The sequence below is a fragment of the Gossypium arboreum genome, chromosome 11 (assembly GCF_025698485.1).
Source record: "Gossypium arboreum isolate Shixiya-1 chromosome 11, ASM2569848v2, whole genome shotgun sequence".
Classification (NCBI taxonomy): domain Eukaryota; kingdom Viridiplantae; phylum Streptophyta; class Magnoliopsida; order Malvales; family Malvaceae; genus Gossypium; species Gossypium arboreum.
In genome coordinates, this window is record NC_069080.1 from 53634316 (window position 1) to 53648971 (window position 14656).

At 37.2% G+C, this 14656-nt stretch overlaps 1 non-coding gene across 1 annotated transcript; it reads left to right on the forward strand.

Moving 5' to 3' along the window:
* Positions 1 to 12045: 12045 nt before the first annotated feature.
* Positions 12046 to 12152, forward strand: LOC128284655 (small nucleolar RNA R71). The gene has a single exon (XR_008275077.1). It is a non-coding gene; the product is annotated as a small nucleolar RNA R71 (small nucleolar RNA).
* Positions 12153 to 14656: the final 2504 nt, after the last annotated feature.

Here is a 14656-nt window from a genome sequence, read left to right on the forward strand (position 1 = left end):
AACAAAAAAATAGTGAAAACACAGTATCAGTACAATCTGGCCAAAGCCCTATTTAGTCTTGGCATATACTGGGCCAAAGCCTTTTGTTTAACGGTTACTGGGCCAAAGCCTTTTCATAAATCATATCACTGGGCCAAAGCCTTATCATAAATCATATCACTGGGCCGAAGCCTTTTCATAAATCATATCATTGGGCCGAAGCCTTTACTGTAAACGGTATGGCCCTTAGGCCCATTTCAATATCACATGTAATGTCAATGGATGTATCCAAGCCAATTTGGGGAGACTACTCGACCCACCATCCGTTACTCTCCACCCGTACCAACCAACACACCATGTGGGGAATGATTCAACCCACCCAACCAACACACCACTGGTAGCATAGCTGCTTTATCATATATTTGGAGGCCTAGCCTCTTTTAATAACTAGGGCAAAGCCCTTTTGATAAACTGGGGCAAAGCCCTTTTCGGTAAACTAGGGCAAAGCCTTTTTCGGTAAACTAGGGCATAGCCCTTTTAGCACTTCCTTCATTTACAAAACCCAACCCATGCAACATGTCATGTATGCAGAATGTCGTGCCCATATTTGAATCAAACAATCATAGTCAAGTCATTCATATCACCAACATATATTCACAATCAAATCTATCAACCACACAGTCCAAGTCAGTCACTTAACCACAAGGGCAAAATAGTCATTTTTCACATTATAAGGGTAATTTCATAATTTTACCAAATATCAGGGTTTTCCATGTTCATCAACAATTATCAATATTTCTGAGTGTTTAAACAGTGATCTTTAACCCACTTTCTCAAACTCGGGCTTTTGGGCCCAAAACCTCTAATGGGCCCCCACATAATCCAAATTTTACAAAAGTACTAACCGTGTTAACATGCAAATTTTCCAGATTCCATTTTCTATCAGTTTTACCCAAATGAGCCCGAAGCCCATTGGGCCCAATTTCAGCCCATTGAGGCCCAACTTACCATCGTGCCCAAAATTGAGTTCTTACCTGTTCCATTGATCGAAACACCGATCTTATCGTATTTATCGCATCTATACCCAAACGCAACATTACAAGTTCCCAAAATACCGGTATTTTAGCATTTCGGCTTCTCAGCAAATATTAATCTAAGCTATTACGAGGTTAGTACACACATTACAGGTTGAAGTTGAAACGCTTCCAAAATCAATCGCCTCGATAACCACCACCTGTCACTCAAACTTAACTAATCCAATATCAATATATGTAAATCCTAAGCACATCATTCATACGGAACATAAGGGCATACTCGTCATTTTACCATACAGGGGTATTACGGTCACTTTACCCTACAGGGGCTTTACAGTCTTTTTACCTAATAGAGGTATTTTAGTCATTTCACCCTACAAGGGTGTTTTGGTAAATCTACAAACCAAGGGTATTTCAGTAATTTTGTAAACCAATGGTATTTTTATAATTGTTAGAAAGTCAAGGGTATTTCTGTAATTTTGTAAATCAGGGGTATTTTGGTAATTTTACAAATTGAGGGTATTTCGGTAATTTCACAAACCAGTGGTATTTTGGTAATTTTACAAGCTAGGGGTATTTTGGTAATTTTATAAACCAGGGGTATTTTAGCAATTTTACAGACTAGGGTATTTTTGTAATATTACTGATCGAGGGTATTTTGGTAATTTTGTAAACTAAGGGTATTTTAGTAATTTTGTAAATCGAGGGTAAAACAGTAATTCTGTAAATCAAGGGTAAAACAGTAATTCTATAAATCGAGGGTAAAATGGTAATTCTGTAAATCGAGGGTAAAACAGTAATTCTATAAATCGAGGGTACATTGGTAATTTTACAAGTCGAGGGTATTTCAATAATTGATAAACTAAAGTATTATAAACATGGATAACAATACTAATGGCCCTAAAGCCCATTCTCGGCCCAAATGGGCCTACACGCTCGTGTGGCCCTTTTATCCCAAATCTAGCCACAAATATTAGATTCACCTAGCCTAGCCCAATATTTACTGCAGAATCAAACAACTTATCCAATTGGGCCCGTAGGCCTATTAGGCCCACATAACCCTTTTCGGCCCATCGCGGCCCGAAGTAGCCATCCTACAGCTAGAGTAGTAAGAAATACACACCTGATAGGAGACTGGAGTTAATCCACGCTCTGAGCACTCTTAGCCGACGCCCAACCCAAACGAGCACGCCATACAACGAAAGGGATCAGCCAAGAAAGGTACCTCTACTCTCCTCATGGTTCTCTCTATTTAAAGCCAGCTTCGCATCCCCTCTTATGTTAGCTTCCCGATGTGGGATCCTTCCAACATCAGAGTTTAAATTCAACACCAACTCTTGCCGCCCCCTGTTAGCAAAATAAATGCTCCGTGCTTCCCATGGGATTCGAACCCATGCCTCCTCTCAGATGCTCCACACGCTACTTGCTACTAAGCCACAAGGCTTTTTGTGTCATATTTTATCCCCAATTAATTATAAGGTCTAAAGGCCAAAGTCCAGGTTCCCTTAGAAAAAACCAAAATAAATTACAAGAGCCAAGGCTTGAACCCAGGCTCCCATACAACCTTAATGACGCCACAACCACTAGACTACAAGCTCTTTTTGTGTCATTTATTTAACACAATAATTTAAAATCCCTCACATCCAAGCATCCGGGTTTTTTTTTCCCCTCTTAATACCAAAATTTTTGCTAAAGCCCAAGTTTGAACCCAAGATTTCTCTAACACTTCTCAGGGCCATTAACCACCAAAGCGGACATTTAATTGTGTTATTTCATTGCACAATTAAATACCTATATACAACCTCCTTACAGACCCGCACTCAAGGCCCAATACTTCTAGGCCCAAATTCAGGGTGTTACACACTGAGTTGATTTGGACTATTTTACATGAGGCACACAATGTTTGTTTTTTAGTTCACCCGAGCAGTACAAAAATGTATATTGATTTGAAGAAAATGTATTGGTGGAATGGTATGAAAAGAGATATCTCAAAATATGTATCGAAATGCTTAGTTTGTTAGCAAGTAAAGGCTGAACACCAAGTACCTTCAGGTTCACTTCAGTCCATCATGGTTCTTGAGTGGAAATAGGACCAGATTACTATGGATTTTGTGATAGGTTTGCCTTTAACTCTGAGGAAGAAAGATGCCATATGGGTTATTGTCGATAGACTAACTAAATTGACTCATTTTATTCTAGTGCGTAACGATTACTCACTTGATAAGTTAGTGGAATTGTACATTGGTGAAATTGTTAGACTTCATGGTTGATACATGATATTCATGACAGGTTTTAAAATTTATAATTAATCATTCTTGAAACTAACTATTATCATGATGAAGCCAAATGTACCTATCGAACAGTAGTATATGTAACACCCCAAACCCGAGACCATCGCCGGTGTCGGACCCGAGGGGTTAACAAGCCAAGTTCACATGTTTTTGCCCACCAATTTGACATTTCCAGTCAGGCTAGAAAACTGCGTCACTGTCGCCTTAAAAATCATATCTTGAGTTTCAAAACTCGGAAACTGGTTTCGTAAATTTTCCCTGAATTTAGACTCATATATCCATCCATGTTTTTATTTCTAGGATTTTTGGTCGGGCCAATTGGTACAGTTTATTAGTTAAAGTTACCCATGTTACAGGGATCGACTGCTCTGACCTTCGCGCGGTATAACTTGAATATCTCTCTGTACAGGGCTTTAATGCTGATGTCATTTGTTTATAATGAAACTAGACTCAAAATGGAATCTGTAAATATAAGGTATGTCTCCTAATTCTTTTTGGATAATTTATAGTGAATTTTTAAAGTTGCGACAGGGAACCCAGAAACCATTCTGGCCCTGTCTCACAATAGCTTTAATATCTCTTAACCTGTAACTCCTATGACCATTTCGTTTCTTCCATATGAAAATAGACTCATCAAGGTTCATTTACATAGCTTATTCACTATTTAATTCGATTCCTATGAATTTTGGTGATTTTTCACATTCACGCCACTGCAGCTGGCAGCATCTGTTTTAAGGTAGGACTTACCTATTTGGTAGTCTCCATGATTCAACTAGTCTTGCCATACATAGGTTCATATATGATCATTTTAACCATGCCAATGGCTGATCATATGACCAACATTCCCATTTCAAGCCATAGCCACATCATGACACCAAATATATACATACAACCCACAATTAGTCTAAGTTCATGCTTCCCTTTCGAGCCATTTTCGCATGGCCGTACATACTTACATTACAACATATTTAACAAACAAGGGTAGTCCTATACATGCCATCTCAAGTTCAACCAAAATTTATACCAAAATGGAGGCTTGATAGTGTGGATGACTTGACTTCAACGATCCCAAATCCGATTGCCTCGAGCGAAATCTAGAAAACTGAGAGCCAAAGCAACGGGGTAAGCATTTTTATGCTTAGTAAGTCTCAAGGAATATAATCAACTCTAATTACAGCAATACATTCACATAGCCAAATGCATCATTTCATTTGTACACATTCCTACTTCACACTTCATCATTATATAATTTCACAAAGTATCAATCAATTCAATAACTGAAATTCATTAGTCGATTGAGCGAATGTTGCTCAAACATGTCGACTTTCCAATGCACATATAACGTACCTTATCCTTTGGGCTTTTCGAGTGTGCTAATTGAATTCATTACAGCAACCAACACTCACCTCCAGCCCAAGATTCTTCGGAATATAACCGGATATAATCACGTGCACAAATGCCTTCGGTCTTAGCCCGGATAAAATGTCTCGCACGAATGCCTTGGTCTTAGCCGGATGTAGCCACTAGCGCAATTGCCTTGGTCTTAACCGGATAAAATTTCCAGCATAATTGTCTTCGGGATTTAGCCCGGATATCATTCAATTTCCCATGAACACATACATCAATTATCATTGGACATACATAATTCATTTTCGTTACTAAGGCTCAAACGCAATTATAGTCACAAGCATATTCGCCTTCGGGACTTAGCCGGGTAGAATTCAAATACTCATGCATACACAATCAATAATCAATACACATCCATACTTTATTTCACACAATTCAAGTACGGTCACTTCTTGAGGACTTACCTCGGATGTTGTCGAACGGCTTTTTCGCTATTCGATCACCTTTTCCTTCCCTTGTCCAATTGTGGTCTTCTAAGCTCTTGAGCTAATTCAAACAAATTCAATTTATTAAAACCTCATTGTGCTAGCTTTTGGTGAATATGACAAGGAGTTTAAATGGTCATATGGCCACCCTTTAGCTTGAATACACAATGGTCATGCACATTTTATACTACATCAAGCAATTCAATACAATTTATTCGAGCATCAAGGAAATGCTAAGGCCTTCAATAGGCTACCCAAGGCCGAATATTCATGTACATGTTGAGGTCAATTTTGCACTTAATACCTCACAAAACAGCATGCAATTTACTAATTAATGCTTTGCACATTGTGGCCCAAAACTTATAATATAGCATCAAGCACCTACATGTGTGCTAGGTCAATTGTGCTTGCAATTTCACAAGCATTCTTCCACATCTTCTTCTTTAAACCAATATATTCATCACTTAGTTCATAACCAAAACATAATGTGCAATCATATATATGCATATATGAGCATGGCAATTTCAAGGTGTCCATAGCCATCCAAAACACAAATTTTAACTAACATGCAAGAAGCATGAATCATGCTCAAGAATGCATCATGGCGAATATGACAATCATGCTTCTTTTCAACTTCAATCATGATAAAACAAAAAGAAAGCTCAAAATCTTACTCATGAGTAGACAATCCATCATTGCATGCATCATCATCAAGTTTCACACTTAGCATGCAATGGCTTTATCACCATAACAACTTTGGCCAAATGCCATTTCCATGGCATAACAAAGATTTGAGCCATGGCTAACATGCACATCAAATTAGCAACCAAAACATGCATGAAACTCCCAACACAACCTCATACATACCTTACTCTTGATGCAATTTTAGCCAAATCACCTTCTAGATCTCTTCTAAACAAAGGAAATGAAGCAAAAATCCTTCTTCCTCTTAGTATTTTTGGCCAAAAGGAGAGAACAAGGATGAACAATTTTTTTGTTTTCTTCTTGGTTGCACGGCAATGGGGGGAATGCTACTCTCTCACACACATTTTTTTTCATTCTTTTCTTACCCATGCTTATTTGTTTATTATTTCTCCCTAATGCCCAACAAAACATGTTTCATGACATGTTTAGCCCATATCTCTTTGTCATGGCCGCCATCACTTGTAAAAGGGAATTTGACATGCAAGTCCATTATTTTGCATGCATGCTTTAATTAGTCATGACACATTTCCTATCGTACTTTCAAAGTTCACTACTAAGTCCTTTCTAGTGGAATTCACCTTTATAACACTAAATCAATCATCATAAAATGTCATACATGAGCACACACATATTATAGGCATCAAAATAAATTTTTAATTATTTTTATGCCTCGGTTTTGTGGTCCCGAAACCACATTCCGACTAGGGTCAATTTTGGGCTGTCACAGTATAGCTTTAGCAAGACCGGATTGTTGAACCTATAGGAACCAAGAGTACTAGTAATTACTTTCTTTTTATTATCTAGCCTAAAAATTAAAGGATTTGTTTATCTAAACTAATTAACTAAACTAAGGGTGCACAAAGAGAAAATTAGGGAAAAGCTTTTGGGAAAACTCGATTGATTAAGGCAATACCCAAGGAAAAATCTGGCTAGACTTCACTTGTTATTTGACTCTGAATCAGACGATCTATTCATTTGACTTGATCCATAGAAATCCCTAAGTTATATTATTATCTCTCTCGAGACTAATAACGTCTAACTCTAGGATGATTAATTGAAATCTCTTTCTAATTAACACCCTAGTGTTGCACTAACTCAATCTATGGACTCCCTTATTAGGTTTCACCCTAATCCGGAAAAATCTTGTCACCCTATCTCTAGGCGTGCAATCAACTCCGCTTAATTATGTCAAATTTACTCTTAGATAGGGACTTTTGCTCTTCTGAATAAGCGCATTAACTTGAATCAACATCCTAGAATATTAAAACAAGAATTAAGAACACATAATTAAGAACAAGTCAAATATTTATCATACAATTCAGATAATAATAACAAGATCCATCTTAGGTTTCATTCCCCTTAGGTATTTAGGGGGTTTAGTTCATAATTATGACAAAAAACATCTCAAAAGAATAAGGATAACAAAACATAAAAATAACCCAAACCTCCTGAAGGAAATTGAAGGGAGATATTCGGTCTTGACGATGAATTCGGCTTCTGAGATGGATCAATCAGCTTTCCTTGAGTAATTCCTTGCCTCCTACTCCGTATCCCACTTCTAAGTGCCTCCTTAGGTGTTTAAATAGGCTTTAGAATGCCTAAAATCCCTCAAGAGTGGCCTTTTCTGAATATAACTAAACTTGGGCTTAATAGGGACATGCTCGTGTGCGATTTCTTCAATCCGTGTTCAAGGCTGTTACATAGGCACAGGCGTGTGGTCTGCCCATGTAAGTCGTGCTTTGATTCTGCCAAATGGACACGGCCGTGTGGCTTACCCGTATGATGAAGTCCAGACCATGTTGATTTCCCATGTTGGTCCATTTTCTCCAATTTCGTCCCGTTTCTCGCTCTTATTACTCTCCTATGCTCACCTAGGTATAAAACATGAAATTAAAGGATTAGGAGCATCGAATTCAAAAAATCTAAGGAGAATTCATCCAAAAATATGCTAAGCATGAGGTAAAAAAATGTATAAATTATGGTTTATCAAATACCCCTACACTTAAGCGTTTGCTTGTCCTCAAGCAAAATCCTCAACTCACAATCAAAATAAATTCTTCTCAACTTATAATTCTCAACAATAGTCTCTCAAAATAAACCATAAGTAATCACACATTGAGAAATCAACTAGAAGAATATCAAAGTTTCAAACATTCCAAGTTGAGCATTTTATCACGAAAACATAAGTTCCTCCCCTCATCTAAGTGATTACCTTTGATTCAAAATATCACAAAGTTTAACCTCCTCACTAAAGATTCACTCAAATCACTCGAGGTGTTTAAGGACAATAAATGAAGCACTCATTAGTCAATATGAAAAGTTATTACCATAGGCTTGCATGAAAATCACATCTCCACCACTATGTATTAAGATGATACATCAATCAAAAGGTCTTTAGAGGGTTGTAATGTGGCTTTGGTTAGGGGGTGTGGTCACAAGCTGAAAGAGAAGGTTAGAATTGAGATTGAATTGAAAAACTACCTAACTGGAAAAATAACTAATCATCAATTGAAAACAAGTGGGCTTCTTCTTAGAATATGGGATTAAAAACTTAAGCTCAAAAACAATCAATTACTACTAAAATGTATGTATGTGTCTTTTGTTTTTTTAAGAACAAGTCAAATAACATAGGCTAACTATCAAAAATAAAACATAGCTAAGCAATTTATTCAAATGAAATCTCGACAAAAAATTGGGATCAAATTAATTTAAGGGATTTCAATAATAATGGATTATGGGTTAATATTGAGTGTAAATCAATGGATAGATTATTAGGCTCAAGGAGGTTTAGTAAGGGTTAATTATGGAGGTAGGCTTTTATGGAGTGAATGGGTTAAACATAAGTGCCTTTGTCATCTCGACATAACAAATCAATGGTGTGGTCTTGACATGCATAATCAAGCAAGTTCTAGAATAACGATTCGATATTGACGCAGTCAAAGCAACAAAAAAAGTGAGCATGAAAGAAATAATATAGGCTCTAAGGGCTCAAGATCTCACAAAATTTTTGGCTTTTTGATGTTTAACCTGTGAATTTCAACTCAAGATAATACCTAAACTTGGGGAAATAACCTAAAAATTTTTTTAATTCACAAAAATCAACTTATCATGCTTGATTCTCTAATTCCTTAAAGTTTAAACAGTCAACGCATAAATGCCTATGTTTTAATTCAAGACATTAATAGAAAATCATAAATCAGTTAAAATTCATTCTAATAATGATATGAGAAGATCACATGAGAATAAGACAAAATTCAGGGATTTTTCTGATAATGATATAAAAGACCCCCCACACTTAAAATATACATTGCCCTCAATGTACAAAGTTAGATTTATTGAATTATATAGGTATAAGATCATAAGATAGGAAGAGGAGTGAGACTTCTTAAATGATGAATGGAATCCTTGAATTTGAGTTATGGAGAATAATCAGCCAAGGCGGTGATGAGATTGGAGGAGGATACTCCGGTGGTGGTAGAGGTTGGGTTCCACAACCACAGTGTCCAGCGAAGAGGTTATTATGGTGGTCGGGCAAGACATGGTAGTCGTGGAGAACCTTTTCTAGTTTTGGAGCTCTTTATAACTGTGATAGAATCAGAAACTTCTTTTAGGAAATATAAAGAAGCATAATTACTCGCAAAGAAATAGCCGAATAAAAAATTATAAAATGTCAAGATAAAATAAAAATAGTATTAAAGGGAAATAAAAAGTAATTTCAACATATATATAAAGATAAAAAAAAGTAAAAACAATATGTGTTTATAAAGAAATTGGGGCATGCCCGTGTGCCCTCATTTCAGCCCGTGCATTTCGTGGTTTTTGAAATTAGGCGCATTGATGCACACGGCTATGTTGCATAGCCGTGTCATTCTTCGTTCGCTTCTCCCACGCCTGTGTTGTTTTAACAGGCTCGACCACTATCAGTGGGCACGGGCGTGTCGCACGCCCCGTGTTAATTTGGCAAGATTGCCCATGGCCATGTCACACGGCCATTGCAACATAGCGAATCTCGTGTTGGGGAAACATTTTTGCTCTATTTTCACACGGCCGTATCACACGACCGTGTTGCCTCCCGTGGCATGGGCACTGCCTAAGGTATGCCCGTGTGCCTGGCCATGTGGATTAGAAAACCTATGATTCAAGGACTCTGTTAGTGATTAGATGTTAAAAACTAAAATTTTAAAGAAATCAACACTGTTAGTGCTCAGGTTGCCTCCTGAAAAGCGCTTATTTAGAGTCTAAGCTTGACTTACCTTTCTTTTGCGTGATCATGGTGGTGCGAGGAGTTTTTACTCCTCATCCTTGGTATCAATTTCATCAAAATAAGGTTTTAAACGAGTACTATTTACCTTAAAAGTTCCGAATTTGGGATGAATCACCTCGAATGTACCGTATGGAAAAATGCTGAGTACCGTAAGAGAGATTGCTCCGTTAGGTTCAGAAGTGGCAATACAAGGGTCTGCTACATCTAATAGTACTTTGTCTCCAACCTTAAGTTGATTTGGTGAAATATTGAGCTCGTCATGGCGTGGTTTTGCTTTATCGTGTCTCCTTAGTTTATGTGTTCGCCATTCATCTAGTTCCTCGATTTGTAGCCTTTGTTCTTCATAGATGGGTTCTTTGTTGTTACTTGAACAAGGCTCATGTGTGCTCTTCAAACGTGTTCCCTATAAAGAAGGTTGCACCACATGGTCAGCATTAATAGGATTATGAGCGTGAAGAGTAATTGAGTCGTCGCCCACACGAAGTGTAAGTTCACCTGTACCAACATCAATAACGGTTCTAGTAGTTGCTAAAAAGGGATTTGCTAGAATTAGAGGTGCATCACTACCCTCTTCTATGTCTAGAATAACAAAGTTGATTGGGAATATAAATTCATCAGTTTTTACAAGTACATCTTCAATGATACCTCTAGGAAATCTGATAGTTTTATCGGCTAACTGAATACTCATCCTAGTTTGTTTGGGTTTCCCAAGACCTAGTTGTTTAAACATTTTGTAAGGCAAGACATTAATACTAGCCCCTAAATTAGCCAAAGCATTTTTAACATTTAAGCTACCAATTAAACAAGGAATCGTAAAACTCCATGGATCTTTCAATTTGTTGGCCAGCTTATTCTGTAAAATGGCTGAGTAAACTGCATTTAACTCCACATGCGATGCCTCATCCAACTTCCGTTTATTTCTGAAAAGCTCCTTTAAGAATTTGACTGCGTTTGGCATCTGCGAAAGAGCTTCAATAAACGATAAGTTAATGTGTAATTTCTTTAATAGTTTAAGGAATTTACCAAATTGTTCATCTGTGCGGTCTTTCCTTGTCGCAATAGGGTATGGCACTCGTGGTTTGTACTCTTTGCTTACCAATTTCTGCTCACTGTGGTCTACCTCACTTTTACCTTTACTTACCATAATTCCTTGCCTCAGTTCTGGTTCAGGTTCAACTAATCCTTCCTCGTCTTGGATGGTAATTACGTTGAGTTATTCCCTTGGGTTAGATTCAGTGTGACTTAGTAGGCTACCTAGTGGTCGTTCAAAAATCAATTTGGTGAGTTGGCCAATCTGAGTTTCGAGCCCTTGGATCGATGCCTGTTGATTCTTAAATGCTGTTTCGTTATTTTGGAAGCGAGTTTCTGACACCGAGATAAACTTTGTTAGCATCTCCTCAAGGTTCAGCTTCTTTTCCTGTTGCTAAGGTGGTTGTTGAAAAGCAGAAGGATGTTGTGGCCTTTGATTTCCTTGACCACACCATGAGAAATTGGGATGGTTCCTCCAACCTGCATTATAGGTATTACTGTATGGGTTATTTTGAGATCTAGAATTATTGTTACCCATGTATTGGACTTGTTCCTCCTCGATGTTGGGGTTGAAGGATTGATATTCCGTGTGTGTTTCTCCTCCATTTGAATCGCACCTCATAATTAGGTGTACCTGAGTAGAACCATACAAACTGTCAATCTTTTTATTTAAGAGTTCTACCTGGTTAGATAGCATAGTAGTCGCATTGAGGTTGAAAACACCAGCCGCTTTCATCGGCTTTGTCCTCATAACTTGCCACTGATAGTTATTCAGTGACATTTCTTCAATAAATTTGTAAGCTGCTTCAGGTGTTTTGTTGTTCAAAGTTCCACCGGCATCTGTGTCGATGAGTTGCCTCATTGAGGGGTTCACACCGTTGTAGAACGTCTGAATCTGTAGCCAAAGTGGTAACCCATGGTGAGGGCACCTTCTCAAAAGATCCTTGTATCTCTCCCATGCATCATAGAGCGTTTCTAGATCAATCTGCATAAAAGAAGAGATGTCATTCCTTAACTTAGTCATTTTAGCCGGCAAAAAATATTTAAGTAAAAACTTTTCGGTCAATTGTTCCCAAGTAGTGATTGACCCTTGTGGTAACGAGTTCAACCACTGTTTAGTTTTGTTTCTCAGTGAAAAGGGAAAGAACCGAAGGCGTATGGCTTCGTCAAAAATGCCATTGATTTTAAATGTGTTTAAAAACTCCAGAAAATATGCCAAGTGATTGTTTGGATCCTCATCCTGCAAACCATCAAACTGAACAAATTGTTGTATCATTTGAATTGTGTTAGGTTTCAGTTAAAAATTATTTGCAGCAATAGCAGGCCTAACTATACTCGACTCAGTTCTTGTTAAATTTAGTTTAGCATAATCATACATAGTGCGTAGAGCAGGATTATGAATTATTGGATCAGCAGCAATCGTAGGAGGTAGCGAATTTTCTTGATTTTCAGCCATCTCCTCGATTATGGTTTGAATATCGTCCTCTTACTTTTCCTCTGTGTATCTTAAGCTTTGCCTTATTTCTCTTCGGTTTCTGCGAGCTATGCTGTAACATCTAGAAATAGGGCCTAATTAGAATGGTGGTTTCGAGACCACAAATTTGACATCAAAATATTTACTTTATGATTATTATGAGACCTAGAATATGAGTATATGCATGTGTTAAAGTTTCATGAATAAATTCTTTGAGTAAGGTGTTCAATTGGAAATTAGGGACTAAATTAAACAAATTACAAAACTTGATTTCTAGAAGCAATTTGTTTGAAATTGTTTTGGGTTATGAATTAGAAAGTCTTGGAGAGCAATTTGCCCAAATTCTAAGTTTTTGGACAAAAATGGGCTTGCATGGATGGAATTTTAAGAAAAGGGCTTAAGGGTATTTTGGTCATTTGGTATTTTAATTAAACTTGAAGGGTTTCCATAGTTAGGGTTTTCAAGCTTTCCAAGCTCAATAGTAAGTGCTCCCAAGCCCTATTTTTCATGCTTTTTGTATTTTTGAAATGCCGGTAGCTTGCTCTCTCCATTTCTACCCATATTTCATGCTAGGGTTCATGTTTAAAAATTTACCCATTCATGAGTTGCTTGTATTTTGTGACAGCCCAAAATTGACCCTAGTCGGAAGGTGGTCTCGGGACCACAAAACCGAGGCATAAAAATAATTTAAAATTTATTTCGATGCCTATAATATGTGTGTATCCATGTATGACATTTTTTGATGATTGATTTAGTGTTATAAAGGTGAATTTCACTAGAAAGGACCTAGTAGTGAACTTTGAAAGTATGATGGGAAATGTGTGATGACTAGTTGCTCATGCATGCAAAAATAAAGGATTTGCATGTCAAATTTCCCCAAAAGAAGCTAGTGGCCGCCATGACATGGTTTATGGGCAAAGAAAACATGTTGAAACATGTTTTGTTAATGCATGATGAATTAAATGATAAAATAATTAATGATGTTGGAGGAGAAACAAAAAATCAAGAAAATAGCTCATCCTCCCCCCATTGCCGTGCAAGTGAAAGAAAAACAAGAAAAAAATTGTTCATCCTTGTTCTTTCCTTTTGGCCGAAAATACTAAGGGAGGAGATAGGAGTTTTGCTTCATGCTTGGTTTGGAAGAGAACAAGAAGGAGATTTGGCTAAATTTGCATCAAGATTAAGGTATGTATGAGGTTGTGTTGGGAGTTTCATGCATGTTTTGGTTGCTAACTTGATGTGCATGTTAGCCATGGCTCAAATCTTTGTTAAGCCATGGAAATGGTATTTGGCCAAAGTTGTTATGGTGATAAAGTCATTGCATGCTAAGTGTGAAGCTTGATGATGATGCATGCAATGATGGATTGTCTACTCTTGAGTAAGATTTTGAGTTTTCTTTGTTTTATCATGATTGAAATTGAAAAGGAGCATGATTGTCATATTCGCCATGATGCATTCTTGAGCATGATTCATGCTTCTTGCATGTTAGTTAAAAATTTGTGTTTTGGATGGCTATGGACACCTTGAAAATTCGGCCATGCTCATATATGCATATATATGATTGCACATTATGTTTGGTTATGAACTAAGTGATGAATATATTGGTTTAAAGAAGAAAATGTGGAAGAATGCTTGTGAAATTGCAAGCACAATTCGCCTAGCACACATATAAGTGCTTGGTGCTATATTATAAGTTTTAAATACAATGTGCAAAGCATTAATTAGTAAATTGCATGCTGTTTTGTGAGGTATTAAGTGCAAAATTGACCTCAACATGTACATGAATATTCGGCCTTGGGTAGCCTATTGAAGGCCTTAGCTTTTCCTTGATGCTCGAATAAATTGTATTGAATTGCTTGATGTAGTATAAAATGTGCATGACCATTGTGTATTCAAGCTAAAGGGTGGCCATATGACCATTTAAATTCCTTGTCATATTCGCCATAAGCTAGCACAATGAGGTTTTGATAAATTGAATTTGTTTGAATTAGCTCAAGAGCAAAGAGGGCCACAATTGGACAAGGGAAGGAAAAGTAATCGAATAGCCG